We start from the raw sequence: 12,680 nt of genomic DNA, 5'->3' as shown, positions 1-12,680 counted from the left end.
TTGGGGGTCAGTCCTCTGACTGCAGAGTAGTGAGTGATTTGAGGACAGAGAAAGGTTACAGCTGGGAGGGACCAGTTGGGAACCTTCTGGAACCCTGGACAGACAAGGTCTTGAGAAGGTCTTGAGAAAGAGCCCACCCTCCCTTGAGAAAGATGAAGACAAAGCAGAACCGTAGGACCTGGACCTCCTTACCCAGAGTCTTTGTCTCCTCGAGGGCACACATGGAGCACTGGAGGCCACAGCCCTTGAACTAGGCAGGTGCTAAAGGTCAGAGTGCAGCCCTAGTGCCTTGGTCTCTTTTTGGCTGGAGAAAGTTTATGAGAAGAACTGTGGGAGAGGTTGCAAATCCTTAGGGTAGGAAGGCTGCATTACCATACTGCAAAGAAAGAGGAGGGGGAAGATCAGAAGATTAGAAAGAGCTGCCTGTGTTCTGGAAGGTGTGGGATTCTGAGCTAGAGGAAGAAATGGATCCTGACAGGAGCAAGTATGGACATCCAAGACCAGGAACAAACTGGAAAGAAATTGGTAGATCTCTCTAATTTTTATTTTCACTTCTTTTCCACTCTTTTTATTTTTTTTTCTGGTGTTGAATAACATGGTAGCAGGCCCATAAGAGACTGGGGTAATCCCAAGAAAGTATTTCTGAGGAAACCAACAACTTCAGGTGCCAGGAGGCTGGGAGGATAAGAAAAGGCCTGCACACTGCACAGTGCTGATGTGTGGGAGGTGGGGCACGTTGTTATGGTTTATATCTAGACGTTCTCCCCAAGCCTTATGCGTTCATAGGTGGGGCTGTAGAGAGATGATTGGATCATGGGTGTGTGATACTCATCAGTGGATTGGTCTACTCATGAGTTTATAGCTCAATGTGGTTGGAGGTTGAGCCTTGTCAGAGGAGGCACTCACTAGGGGTAGCCTGGAAGGGTATATCCTCTTCTCTCCTCCCTCGATCCTGCCCTGCTTCCTGCCTGCCCTCCATGAAGAACTTCTCCTCTGCCAGGACCCTCTTCCATGCCCCTCTGCCATGCTGCCCTGCCTTGGAGCTCCCAGCTATGGATTGAAACCTCTACAAAGTGTGGGGCAAAATAACCTTCTCCTTCTTAGAACTGTGGGTGTCAGGTATTATGCCTCAGAGACAAGAAAGTAACTAAGACCCTGTTTTAGGTTCCAGAGATCATTTTGAACTTATGCATTTCTCTAGCACTAAAGTGTAATTATGTGTGAACGGGTGGGTGACAGTAACGAGATGGGAGGCTGGGTGGAAAGCAGCACGGGTGCTGAGGCAGACAGAGCCTGCAGAGCTCCACCTTCTCCTTCCAGATGAGAATCAGGCCACACAGTGGAAATGTCTTTCCTGAACTTCAGCATGTACTCCCCCAACTTTTTGTTGCTCTTTATGACCATGTCAGGTCAGCATGAAGGGGACCTGGAACAGTGCTGAAGTCTCCAGACTTTCTCCACAAAGGGCTCTAGAGTCAATATTCAAGACTTTGGGGGCCTACATGAGATCATTTCTTTTAAATAATTCTTTAAATCTGTTAAAACCGAGGGCTGGATTGGAGTGGAGGTAAGCTCAGCAGCAGAGCATTTGCATAGCATGCCTAGGACCCCAGATTCAAATCCCTAGGGCCCATAATCCAAAAAAAAGAAAAGAAAAGAACATTAAAGCTATTCTTAGCTTACAGACCACACAAAGTCAGACCACGTAAAACAGGCCTCAGTAATGTATCTTTAAAAGCATGATACTAGATTTTGACTTGGATTTGAATTTTGACTCTGCTATCAAGAGATTATGTGACTTCTGTTGCTTAAACTCCATTTTCTTCTTTGTAAAAAAGACCAAATCTGCCTTACTGGGCTTAGAAGAGGCAGAGGTTTGAGTCCTTTCACCTCTGCCTCTCTCCTGTAGTGTGACCTCGTAGTACGTGCGACACTCTCTCAGGGTGCCACTTCAGTAACAAACAATAGTACCAAGATGACAGTAGTACTCTGTGTGATTGTTATCTGGATGAAGTGACACTTTGCAGATCTCATAGAGTAGTGCTTGATGTATACACATTTTAATAATAATAATAACCATTATTTTTATTGTACAAATACCTAAGGTACCTGCCCAAGATAGATACTTAGTAAATAGTAGCTAAGCATAGCAGCCATTCTTCAATGGGAAATCAAATCTGAGACATAAGGGAAGGTTAAATCACATGGCAAGGCCTGGTCATGCCAGAGATGTCCTGCACTTCACTATCAAGCCTGTCCTATGGGACAAAGTGAGGCAGATTGACTGCGTGGATGTGAGCTGCTTCCCAGCCCATGTTCGGTGCTGTCCCATCCTCAGCTAAGCATTTGGGTAATGTAAGAGCCTTTTGATCTCAGCAGAGATCTGTGTGCACATGCAGGTGCCTGGCAACACTGAGCTGCACACCAGCACTCTTGCTTACAATTGAAGCCATCTTATCAATACCTGTGAGTGTATACCTGGTAGACCAAAACTACCCAGGTCAAGAAGGCTGATACTTGAATTCCAGACTTGCAGACACAGCTCCGTATTCCATGGCCCAGAATCACATTCAAGTACAAAATCAAATCAAGCATTTATTGGACACAGTTGTAGGACTCTGGAGTGTGGGTTGGGCTTGCATTCAGCAGAAATTTGGGGGCTTGCCCAGAATGGAAATTTGTGAAATTGTAGCTAAGGACAGTTTTTAGGGTAAGTGTTTGTGTGCCCTGATGGGAGTGAACAAATTTTCATGGTCCTGCATTGGTATCAGAGAGATATTCACATTCTCTGTAAATACCTTCCACTGCTCTCAAGCGGTAAGCAGGCATATGCCACTGACTTGTCAGGCAACACAAAGATGACAGATAACTGACACAAACTTCCTGAAACCTAATAGGCTCTCAACACAAGATGCTCTGTTTTTATTATTGCTCCTACTATTCTCATTCCACCTAAAAACTGTCCTTATTATTCCTAAACATGCAGACCAAAGATTGCATCCACTGAAGGTATCAAACCATCTTTGTTTTCTGTCATCTCATTCCATTCCAATACCTTTGGTGAGTACCTTTCACATGGTGTGTAGAATCTAAGGCTTATTATCAGAGCATAATATGAATGAAATGAGGAAACAGCCTGGCCACAGATGATGCAGAACGGGGTTATACTGTCGTGCGGATCACCTGGAAGTAGACTATACCCTGATCTACAGATTACAGGTAAAGTTTCCTTTCTGCTACAAGCAGTGGATTAGCTCCACAGAGGAGCTGAACCTCAACATCCTCCCCTAATATGGTGAAATCAATGGTCCTCAATTACAGACGTGTAGGTTCAGATCTTGGATCTGTTTTTTGAACTGTGTCATCTGGAGCAAATAACCTTGTTGAATCTCGGTTTCTTTGTCTGTAGAATGGGGGTAATTATAGGATCTGCCTCAGTAAGGTGGGGAAAGAAATAATGAGGGAATCCCTGAAAAGCACTGAAACAGAGTAAATCACCTTCACTACATTATTACAAAAGGGAGTCCACTCAGCCCTTCATCTGAAAAGCATGGCATTCTTTCTTATTTTGCTGACTTATGGCTAAATTGGTCTTATCTTACAAGTAATACTTTCATAATAAGTTGGATCCACAAAATTATCAATATAAGACCAATTTTGACCTACAAAAATGGCAACTTCATAACTTCAGAAGCACCCTCTTCTGCAATGTCATTTGACTTCTGTGAGTACTGGCTCTGCTAAGCCACCCTCCCTGGCTCTTTTCTCTAGCTCCTCCTCCCCTGCTCCACAGGGTGCTAAGACATGGTCATGCTTGGTGCCTGGTGCTGTTTGGTCCATGGGTATGCACATGGCATAATGGAACTAAGAGTCCCTTCCCTGAGACTTCATTTATTTATTCAATTTATGTTTTCAGTGGAGCCCTAGAGAGTCTGGCCAGCCTTTCTATAGGAACTGAAATTGTTGGGTATTCCATGCTGGAGGAGTTGACACTGTGTTTTCTACCATTCACTTATCCACTTGATATTTACTGTGCACTTCTTGTGCTCTAGGCCCTGCATTGGGTGCAGAAGGTACAAAAACCAACACATTCAAACATAAAGTCCTTAGCATCAACAAACTATTGTACTGGGACAGACAGAAAGTAAACAAGAAGACAAATAAATACCTAAGTTACGGCAGAGTGTGGTAAATTCTGTGCGTGGAGACCATATAGGAAGAGCCAGAATGCACTGACAGAGGAGAATGCACCAGTGCACTGATAGAAACAGGAAGCAGCAGTGGGAATTTGTGTGTCTGGTTGCAGCAGTGCCTGAGGACCAGCTTTCTCACTGCCTGCCCTCTGTCTTACTTACTCAGCAGTTCCTCAGGGCCCAGGGAGGTCAAGGCATTGCTCTCATGGGTGCAGTGATGTGAATGAGGTTGTCTCTCATTTCTAACATGGCGGTCTAGATTGGAGCATTTATCCTTTCCTGTTTAAGTAAAGCAAGGAAGAACTTCAGGGAAATGGGAAAGTGGTTCTGAAATTCAAGTTGCACAGAGTCCTTTTGTGATATATAGTTTAGGTGTAATTCATAAATAATTGGGATGTTGCAGGAGATTAAAAATAATCATCAGCTATAACCAGGTCATTGCTGTCATCATGGCCTTTGATAGTTTCTTACGGTCAGTAGTATGGAAAGAGAGGACCAGAGCAACAGATCTCACCTTAGATGTTGAGATGGAGGCCCAGAGCATGTACATGACATGCTTGAAGACATACAGCTTGAGAACAGCTGGGTGAGATCTGAATTCGGGGCTCCTGATCCTCAGTCTATGAACAAGTAACTACTGACTCACCCACTCATTCATTCATTCATTCAACAAACATTTTGAATGCTTATTATGTGTCAGGTCCTATTCTAGGTCTTAGGGTCACAGTGGTTCTCATTTTTATAGTTTTATTCATTATGGAAAGAAGAACAATAAAAAATAGAAAAAACTCTAATGGTGCACGTTGGGAAGAACCACCAAGATGAGATGAGGGATGTGTCTCTATATAAGTGGGGTGAGCTGTGATATTCTAGACTGAGTGGTCAAGGAAACCTTCTCTGGAGAGGTACCACTAAGTTAAAAACCAAATGACCAGAAAAATCTACCTCCTGAGGATGTGAGGAAAGAGTTTATCCATGAACGGAGACAGTTGATGGAAAAGCTCCCATGCTGATCTACTTAAGGGACACAAAGGTTTGTGGGGAGTTGTCGGTGAGCAAAGGTGTGGGAGGGCGCTGACGTTGACTTGGAGTTGGGGGGTGAATGCGGATGGTGGGCTTTGGGGACTAAGGAAAGAATTAGATTTTGATCTTTATCCAAAGTGCAGCAAAAATCCATATGGGCAGTTTTAAATAAAAGGAACAACGTGACTGAATTCCCACTGATCCTGACCACTTAGTGGGCAATGGAGAGGCAATGGAGAGGCAATGAAGAGCCAATAACACAGGCAGGAAGGCTGAAGATCCACATTCAAGGAACAAGGAGGAGGGTTGCAGCTAGAGCAGGAAGGAGTTGCGAGCTGGCTAAGTGCCGGGTTGGGCTGCATGGGACCTGGACCAACAGCTGAATCCTCAGCAGATGGGTTGCTTCCAGCCATGGGTAACTGGGAAAGGTGAAAGTGAGGGAAAAAAATACGTTAATTCTGCTTTGCATCTCTCTCAACACTCTTGGGCCACAGTAGTGCTACATCTAAGGCAAACAATTTGCAAAAATAAACCTGAAAAAAATCTAGAGGGATCTTTGGAGGACAGAGGCCACTGAGGGCTCTCAGGTGCCAGCCTGGTATCTGGTTCCCTTGTCACTCACTAATTAATCAGTGTGAAAAGCCTAAAGTAGTAATTACCATCACTGCCAAGGGTGGAGAGGCACCCAGAAATCTACAAGAGGTTCTTGCTAGCACTGGAAGCAACGAGGTCAAACCCCACTGCAAGGCATGCAGAAACACAGAAATGACACGCAGGTCTGGAGGCAGTGAATAGCTTTATTTTACACCAGTGGTCCTGGCCAGCTTGCTTCCAATAACAAAGAAAGCCAGACCACCCCATTGGTCTGGGGTTTTTATAGGCTTTCACAGGCAGGAAGTACAGAGGCAGAACCGTAGGTTCTTGATAGGGCAGGGCAGGTCCCATGACTTTGGGGAACAAGTGGGTTGAACTGGAAGTGGAAACATAGTACCCAAGACTTTGGCGTGGATGAAGAACCGGGAAGTGAATTGCAGGCATCCATGAACAAGTGAGGAGGCCATATTATATGGGGCAGCTTGGAAAAAATAAAAACAGAATAAAAGGGGCTTTTCTGTTTTGACCAGGAGGAAGATTCCAGCCTGGGGCCATGCACTTGTGCCACATACCCAGAAAGGAGCGAAGTTATCCTGAGCTGGAAGTGGAGAAGAGGCAAGCTTATGAGCAGTGTGCTGCTGAGAATGGTAGATCAGCATGTTATCCACAGTTGAGGAGTAGCACCATGTGAGGGAGCTGGGAGGAAAACAGGATCATCATTCATTCATCCATTCATTCACTCACCCATACATTCTCTGAATGAATCCTTACCCAGCCTGATCTGTGTATAAACCTGTTCTATGTACAGCACTCAGTGATGCACAGGACCGACCCACGGAGCTCATGGTCTGGCCAGGGAAGACAGTTAATAAATAAATGTGTGTCAGAGCCAGATGAATACCACTGAGAAAAACCAGCAGTTTGCGAGCTCTGTGCACTTGGGACACGTGCTTGCTGTGTTATGAGGCCTGGCTGTCCAGAAACCAGGTTCTTTGCCCAGCCACTAGCGGCTTCCACACCAAGGAGGCCTTCCCTGTTTGTCTGGCTCCCCACCCTGGAGCCCAGTGCTCTGGGGTGGGGAGGGCAGAGTGAGGTCACAGAGGCAATAGGGCCGGGCCTTGTGAAGCTTGGGAAGCCACTGTTGAGGCCTAGTGTTTCCTTGAGTGGAGTGTTTGCCAGAGCAGTCGGGGTGGGGCAGGAGGGCCCAGCTGAGAGAAGGGTGCAGTTTGTCCCCAGACTATTTCTTCATCTATGGTTGACCCTCCCCACCCTGCTTTGCTGATGCATCCTCTGCAGTGGGTAAAGAGCAGGAACTTTCAATCTTGCTGTGTGACTGATGGGGCATCTACCATGCCTCTGCTTGTTTAGCGTCCTTCACAGAAACCCATGAGAAATCTTTGGGGATGAAAAGGTAAGGAGCAAACCTACTGTTTCCTGTACACCTGACAGTGCCGACCTCACCCACTCTGTCTGCAGGGTGCGCTTGTAGGCGGGAGCCCTCAGCCTGAGGTGGGAGACCCCAGGGAACTGGCCTTGGGTGTGCTGCTGTCCCCTGCACCCCTGGGTGAGATATTCTCCTCTCTGTATGGAGGAGTCACTTGGGGGGGGGGCGCGGTTACGGGCTCATTCTCCCTTCTCTGAGTTCCCTTCCTACTCTAATACTCCTCGAACCCTCATTCACCTTTCCTTCTCTGAGTCCCCCTCCTAAGGCTTTGAGATGTGTAAACGTTGGACAAAGTGGGAGGTGCAGGGTGGGAGACTGGAGCCTCGGCCAGTGTCAGCCCAGCGGACCAACGCCCAGGAGTGGCCGGAGCTGCGGGGGTCCGTGCTGGCCACTAACGGGAAAAGTGCTAGCCCTCCCCAAGGAGGGGCTCTGACAGGCGAAATTCAAACCAGATGCGCACCAGAGCGAGCAGAGCCTATTACAAAGTGTTGTGAAACGGCCCAGGGGAGGTAAATAAGCAAAAACAGGCCAGTTGCCTAGCAGCGCCTACAACAAAACAAGCAGCCTCTTGGCTGGCACTGGACGGGCAGAAAGCTCTCTGCAGTGGGGGAGATGAGGCAGGAGGATTGAGTTGAGAGGACCTAGGGTGCCTCCTCCCTGCAGCCTTTCTCTGTCCCTCCAGGCCACTCCTGCCCCAGGGCGGCAGGGCAGTCATCAGATCTGTCCAGCCTGGCCCTGAGCTTTGGGGGCTGCTGAGCATCCTCTGCAGTGGGTAAAGCTGTCCATCGGGCCTTGTGGGCACTGTCCATCAAGATGAAGGTGACTCCCCAGAGAGGGGTGAATGATCCAGCCAAGATGGCTGTGTCTTGAGTGGGAGGACGAGGAAAGGGAGGTGAAGAAACAGGAATTCGAGGTACATCTCCCATTGATTCTAATAGCACAAGTACTATCATCCATTGACAAAGGTGGAGTAACTTACCCCAGGACATGCAGCCTCCTCGGAGGGGAGGTGAGTGGTGCCCACCCGTCCATCAAGATGAAGGGCAGAAGAGGGGTGACTCAGGGGTGAGAACAGGGGTAATAGGGGTCTGCACCCACTCCTGAGAACCATGTCCTGGCTGCATCCACTGGAAGAGGGGCGAGGGATTAGGGCCACAGAGACCTGCTGAACAGTCCAACACACCTGCTCCTCATCATGCATGCTTTCACACTCCCACTTCAGCATCTATGAACCAGGCACTGGGATGGCCTGGAATGGAAGCGCAAGTCAAAGAAAATCACTCCATGTTTGCAAAGGACCCATAGCCTATGAGGGAGGCAGCCACAAACAAGGTGTCACATGCTCAAATGTGTAACTGCAGAATCCCACTAGATGCTTTGCAGGAAAGAAAGGCATGAAACAGCAAGGGTCAGGCTGGATTTAGAGTGCTCAAGCAGGTCTCCCTTAGGAGAGGAAGTTGAGTCTTAAAGAAGTAGGTATTAGCATGGTGAAAAGAGGTGAAAGGGAGTCCCAAGCCACAGGGCCCTGAGGCAGGGAGAGCTCAGGAGGAAGTGGCCTGGGAAGAGGGACTGGGGAAGAGAGCGGAGAATGAGGAGGCGAATGGCCAGCCAAGGACACATGGCCTAGGCCTTGCAGAAGAAATCTGTGGGATTTGTCTGAAGACAATGACAAGCCCTTGGGATGTGTTTGTTGATAACTCACACAGGGGGCTGTCGCAGTCCTGAGCTGCTGAGATTCACAGTCTTAACAGATGACTCCTGACTACAACACAGCAATTCTGAAAGGGAACAAGAGAGGGCTTAAGGAGGCCAGTTAGGAGGCTAGGATTAACAGCAAAGTGAAAAGAAAGAAGTTCATAAACCAGCCCACAGTCACCAGCAGGGCTGGGAGCCAAGTCTAGACTTGTGTGGTAACAAGCAGGCTGGTGTCTGCCAGCTTCTGCCTCCCCACACTGACTGGTTGCTGGGGCTGTAGAGGCTGCCCTGGCTTCTGCCCAAGAGAGAGGTGCATCTCCACCCCACTGCCACGGACTAGAGGGGGTCAGCGACTACAGTAACTGTACTGCCTGGGCTGCCTTGGCTGCCACATACCTGCCCCCCCCAACATACCCCCCCTCCCCTTCCTTCCATTATGACTCTACTACACCCCACTCCCGGAGCAAACCATCCCCAGCTCTGGCCAGCTCCACATCCCTGGTGGTCATGAGAAAAAAACAACCCTAAGAAGTCCAGTGCTAGCCATGGAGAAGATTTGGATTCCTGCTCTGGATCTGCCTTGTACAAGCTGCCCCTCTGAGGAGGCTGCATGTCCTGGGCTAAGTTACTTGACCTTTGTCAATGGATGATAATACTTGTACTATTAGAATCAATGGGAAATGTACCTCAAATTCCTATTTCTTTATCTTCCTTTCCTCGTCCTCCCACTCAAGACACAGCTATCTTGGCTGGATCATTCACCCCTCCCTGGGGGGTCAGAGGACAGTGCCCACCAGGCCCGATGGACAGCTCCCTAACCTCTGGGAAAGATGCAGCAGTTCCCAGAGAGAGGAGCATCCAGATGTGTGTGGCTTGGATGAGAAGCAGGAAGTTGGCTGGCCCAGAAGTCTGCCTTCCTTGGGGGCAGTAGAAGAGCCCTCGACCCTGGAGAAGGCAGGACCTTATACGGGGGTGTCAGCTGGAGGGCATGGCACAGTGTGGAGGGGATATCTAGACTGCTGTGGCCAGTTCTCAGGCCAAGGGGAGGCCAGCCCTGAGGGGAGTCCATGCTGAAGACCTTGTGGAGAAGGGGGCGGTGGCAGCAGATGGCAGAAGGATGCCATAAGTCATGGCTTCCTGGTTCTGGATGTGCTGAGGCCCTGGCTGGGGCTCTGTGACAATCAATGACATCTTGTTTCTTGATCTTGGAAGGTGAAGGGTTCAGATCCACGGCCTTGTTGTTGTTTAACTAAAGAAACAATTTTCCTTGGACCTACAACTGGAATGCAACTCATACATGTTTTGAATTAAATGTGGATTTTTTTTTTCCCAGAACTTCTCAATATCCCTCAAAGATGGTGCATTTGGGGCAAAGCTGCCCTACACAATAGTGTTTTCCACAGCCCACCCACAGACGGGTGTCCCAGCCCACTGCTTTAGTTCTTATTTCTTCCACTCAGAGAAGTTCATCGCCCACAGGACTGTAGAATCTTTTCTAGCTTGCAGAGCCTTCTGAGGTTTGTCAGCAGTGGAGAACGAACAGGCCAACAAGCAAAACAGGACACTAGCTTTACACCCTGTACTGCCTGGCTGGTATCTAAGATGAACCCGTGTAGCTTAATGAAGAGGCGCCCAGCAGGTCCTCACACATACACCAGCCATACACACATACCCCCTCTCCAACCCTGGCCACCAAGAAGTAATGGACCTAGAAGTAATGACACCCCAGCAACAAACACAACAGAGTGTCCTGGTGTTGCTTTATAAATATGATTCTTTAATAAAATAAAGCCATTTTCCTTGAAGAAGTACAAGCTGAGTCTGGAGTATCTCCTAGTCTGGGAGGCTGAGGCAGGAGCCTGGCAAGTTCTAGCCCAGCTTGGTCAACTCAGTGACTTAGCAAGACCCTGTCTCAAATTAAAAAATAAAACTGAAAAAAGGGCTGGGTATGTGCAAAGGTTCTGGTTCATTCCCCACTACCATACACACATGTAGGGATGCATATCAAAAGGACACAGAGGACAACCTGTAAAAGCTCCCAGAGGCCACAGCTAGAACAATTTCAGCAACAAAATAAATAACAATTGTATTGGTGCAAACAAAAGAATGAACTAAATACACTTGCCTGGGGATGGGGGACTTGCAAACAACCTCATCAGACAACAGCCTCAGCATGCTGTACTGAGAACCCGCCTCCCCCATCTAACCCTGGCTGCTTCCTCCCTTAACCTCTTCTTGCCTTTGATGTCCTCAGACTTGCTCCACAGCAACATGCTGTCCCAGGCTCCTAGCAGCTTTCCTTCAAGTCTGTCTGTGCATGTTTGCTACCCACTTACACCCACCTGGGGTCGGCCCCCAAAGGACGCACAAGAGCATAGGTATCCTGGGAGTGAGCAGAGGGGTTGTTGTACTCCCCCACACTCAATCACCAGAGTGCTAACGTTCAGAGAAACAATCTTTGGGGAGGTATCTCAGTCCATTGTCTGTTGATAGAATACTGAGGCAGAGACTGGGTCAGTTGTGAGAAAATAGGTTTATTTAGCTCACAAGTCCAGAAGCAGGGAAACTCAAGATGAGGTGGCCACACCTGGCAAGTGTCTTGTGTCTTTTCAACTCATGGTGGAAAGAAGGGCAAGCAGGTGAGTGCAAAACACAAGGGGAAACAAAGGAGAATGGATGCTTTTTTGGAGGAACTTGGGATTAAACCCTGGGCCTGTACATGCTGGTAAATGCTCTACCACTGAACTACATCCCAGTCCTAAGGGATGAGATACTCCTTAACAGTCTTTCTCCAGTAACTAACCCAGTCTCATATCTATATTAATCATCTCATGAGGGTGGAGGCCCCATAACTCAAAGACCCCACCACCTCTCACTTTTGATGGGGACAAACCATGTCCTAGCCACAGCAGGAGATGATTAGATCCAAGGGTTCTGTCTTTATAATTGCCTTAGGAAAGAGACCCAGAGAGCTGGCTGTCTGGTTCCTTTCTACCAGGCAAAGACAAGGCTTCCAAGGCAAGAAGGCTGGTCAGCATGGTGAATGTCAGTGTGACAGGGTCAGCTGCAACCTGCGAATGGATTGGCCTTGGAGTAGCTTTGCATTCAACCTTATCTCCATCCTTGCCCCTCACCTTCTCACCAGTTCTGAGAGTTGGATATACAGTCACCAGGAACACAGAGTGCCTTTGTCTGAATTCCTCCCAGACACACACCACTTGATGACCATTGGAAAGAAGTACTTTCTGGCAGGCGGGACATAGCTGAAATCTCCATCATTCTTTCTGAAGGATACAAGCTGCAAAACTCTACTTGGAGGCACTAACTGTGCAAATACCATTCCAAGATACTCCTTTTCTAACAAATTCAACAAGAACTGCTTTCTGTTTGTGACAGATAGTGCTGTGTTCACCATGCCTCACTCCTTTTTCCTCCTGAACACATGGATGGCCACATTTCCCAGCCTGCTCTGCAGCTCTGTGGCTCAGTATGGCAGTGTTTTGGTTAGTGAAAAGTGAAAGAAGTGATGTCCTTCCAGAGCTGGCCCTGAAACCTTGTCCCCATCACTGGTGATTATCTCTCCTTCTCAGGCTGATCAAAGAAATCACTGAGGGCAGAATCATAAGATAGGAGAACCACACAGGGGGCTGGGGATTTAGCTCAGCAGCAAAGCGCTTGCCTGGCAAGTGCAAGGTCATGAGTTCGGTTCCCGGTACCAGAGAAAAACAAAA

General features: G+C 48.1%; 1 long non-coding RNA gene across 1 annotated transcript in view; it reads left to right on the top strand.

Moving 5' to 3' along the window:
* The first annotated feature begins 6,908 nt into the window (after positions 1-6,908).
* The window catches only part of LOC102014991, a 45,874-nt gene continuing 40,102 nt past the window's right edge, over positions 6,909-12,680 (top strand). Inside the window, exon 1 of the long non-coding RNA XR_001236694.1 lies at positions 6,909-7,221. This is a non-coding gene — a long non-coding RNA (uncharacterized LOC102014991). The remainder of the gene's footprint in view (positions 7,222-12,680) is intronic.

This window comes from Chinchilla lanigera, unplaced genomic scaffold (assembly GCF_000276665.1).
Source record: "Chinchilla lanigera isolate Chin_1 unplaced genomic scaffold, ChiLan1.0 scaffold00063, whole genome shotgun sequence".
In the NCBI taxonomy this organism is placed as follows: domain Eukaryota; kingdom Metazoa; phylum Chordata; class Mammalia; order Rodentia; family Chinchillidae; genus Chinchilla; species Chinchilla lanigera.
The sequence above is the reverse complement of the archived record's forward strand: the minus strand, read 5'-3'. Positions and strand labels throughout refer to the sequence as shown.